Source organism: Ciona intestinalis, chromosome 7, assembly GCF_000224145.3.
Source record: "Ciona intestinalis chromosome 7, KH, whole genome shotgun sequence".
Lineage (NCBI taxonomy): Eukaryota > Metazoa > Chordata > Ascidiacea > Phlebobranchia > Cionidae > Ciona > Ciona intestinalis.
Window position 1 is genome coordinate 5,789,460 of NC_020172.2, and position 2,960 is coordinate 5,792,419.

At 36.5% G+C, this 2,960-nt stretch overlaps 1 non-coding gene across 1 annotated transcript; it reads left to right on the forward strand.

Annotated features, from left to right (window-relative positions):
* Window positions 1–226: 226 nt before the first annotated feature.
* trnak-cuu lies at window positions 227–299 on the forward strand. The gene has a single exon. It is a non-coding gene; the product is annotated as a tRNA-Lys (tRNA).
* Window positions 300–2,960: the final 2,661 nt, after the last annotated feature.

Sequence of the window (2,960 nt, forward strand, 5' to 3'; positions counted from 1 at the left end):
AATAATTGAATTATAATTAGATTACTGCTACGCAAACTAGATAAATGGACGCCCTAATATACAGTGTATATCACTTGTACAAAATAATTTACAAAAAGTTATAAAAGCTTTTATCGGAATCGCAAAATATATACACACAAGACACAAATAAAACACAAATTTATATAACTCTATCTAAAACATGCGACCTTGTTCATATACCGCACTTGGGTTGTCTGCAAACGTCGCCCGGCTAGCTCAGTCGGTAGAGCGTTGGACTCTTAATCCAACGGTCGTGGGTTCGAGCCCCACGTTGGGCGAATACTTTTTCTAAAGTTTTTAAAACTTATCTTGGTGCAGTGTTTTCTTTTTCGAGTTTCCACCGTCGAATTGATTGGATATTTTTATTGTGACGTTTTTGTTGATTTTATTCCAGTGTTTATAATGAACAGGTGTTCATTGTAACATACGCGTTGACTATTGTTGTTTGGAATCTAGTAACGCGGTTTATTGTGTCGTCACAAGCGTCTATATTGTTTCGTATACAATACACCAACCGTGAGAATACGCTGCACCGCTACAATGCCATTGTCTTACGTTTGTGACGTCGAAATACCGGTAACCCATTCAAAATACAACTATCAACCCCGTGAAAATTTGCGACACTGCCAAAACGTCGCAGATTTTCACGCAGTATACAAACGCCCATGAGCGCAAGGCTTAACATGCAATTATGGTCTAAGCTTACACACCTATTACGACCCAGGGCTTATAGGATCTAAGCTACGTCGCCAGTTAGTCGCCCAGTACAATACTAATGGGCGTTCATGTTTTCCTAATACCCCTACTTACAAGTTACTCTCATATTTTCTGTCGTCAGTCCGGCGCCAGAGATGGCGTCGTAGCGACCAATGTTTTGCCGAAATTACTTAACCATTACGACCTTTACAAACAATTTTATTGTCGATATTACCGGAGCTGCTATTAGACATCCAGCAGATAGCAAAATGATTGTACGGACTCTTTTTTTTTGTCGCTCGCTGTTGTAATGGCCCATTAGTACGCTGCCATATCTTGGTAAACGGTCTTGGATATTATTTTGAATAAATAAACTTTTCTGTTGTTTTCAAAATATAAATGAATTTGCATTTAAACGGTAGAAGGTATAAAATATGAACAGTGTACCAGTTTGTGGGATAAACGGCAAACAGTGTACCGGTTTGTGAGATAAACGACAAACAGTGTACCGGTTTACGATATAAACGACAAACAGTGTACCGGTTCGTGGGATAAACAACAAACAGTGTACTTATATTTTAAGCCTTGATTATTACAATATAGGCCTTGATTTTATTACGTTTCACCCAAACATACGAAGACACAGCACACTTGGTACCTCTGCATTTATTTGCGACACAACAAATTTGTAAAACCCATATTTCACGCAGTTTGTGTTAAAATTCGTCCATAAATTATCGTTAATTAGTTATAGTATCGCGTCTTGCGATACAACATGTACTCGGGGCATGCACACGTGTATAAGGTGGTTAACTATCCATGGGGAAACACGAATACGCATTCTCCCACGCCAACAACCACCAACTACCGCCCAACTCTCAGTAATTAGTCAACAACTTTGATTGATAGGTCGCAAAACTAGAAAGTTGACTTTTGTTGATTCTATAATTACTTCGGGGCTGGAATTTCTGGTTTGGTATACACAGTGTTGTCAACCCGGAGAAATACAACAAGAAAACTATAACAGCTCGTTCATTACTACTTCTTAAAAATAAAACTTTTAAAAGTTCATTACTACTTGCTAGTTCATTACTACTTGTTAAAAATAAAACTGATTAAAAGTAATTTATACAAAGTTTTAGCCGTTTTGTGTTTACTTGTAAAATATAAGCTGTTATATGATCAAATTAACGTGTATGCGTTATAAACAACACAGGGGTGCTATTTATTTAGTTGATTTTATTTGATTATGCGGTCAACTACGTCACGCATAGCTACGTCACACATGCTTATACGTCATACATGGCCACGTTGCGATAAAATATGCAAAGAAAAATGATATTTTTATGTTTTCATTTCTTGTTTTCGTCCCACTTTATAATAAACAAATAATATTCCCCAAGTTGTATACCCGTATTCTCACGGACATAAAAGAGAAGTTAATTGTTAAAAATTAAAATATATAGTAGGGTGGGGGAAGATGGGTCACCTTTTCAGTTTATTTTCTCGACCCATTTAGTAGTAAACAAAGAAAATTCAAAGAATTATAAAACCGTATCCTCACGACTCTCATAGACCGTCGGTAATTGTTTAAAACACGATCAGGATATTTGGATAATGCGTGCCAAAGGTGTCCCATATTCCCCTACAGTACTATAAGATTAGGAAATATTGGACATTATGTGCTAACGGTAACCATCTTACCCCACAGTAATATACATATATGCCCGGATGTTAACAGATTAACAATCACGAGTTGCTTAGAAATAATATAAGCTTTTATACGGAGATTATAACTTGATAAGATTTTGTAAAATCTTTCCGTTTTAATTAATAGAATCGGATTCCAGATATTGCAATGCATGCATTATGCGTTATACATGGTATTATGATGTCATAATTCAATTCAAACTCGTATGAGCGCTAGTATTACTTTGTAGATGAAAGTACAATAGTGCCGCTGAATTAACAAGCGTTTTGGGGAAGATTAAATTGGTTGTAAAAGTTACTACACAGCGAGAACCGCGTTTTTCTTTATTTTATCGCGTCCGTTGTTCTATTTGTTACTGTTTTCCTTTGAGAGCAGCTCCAAATAACTATCGATTGTTACGTCACAGGAGTGAGAGAAAGTGGATTGTGACGAGTAGGAAAGAGTGGGAGAATGAGAGAAAAAAAGGGAAAGAAAAAAGCAAAGCGAGTATAAATACCGAGCGTCGCAATATTTATTCACATTACAGTCAAAG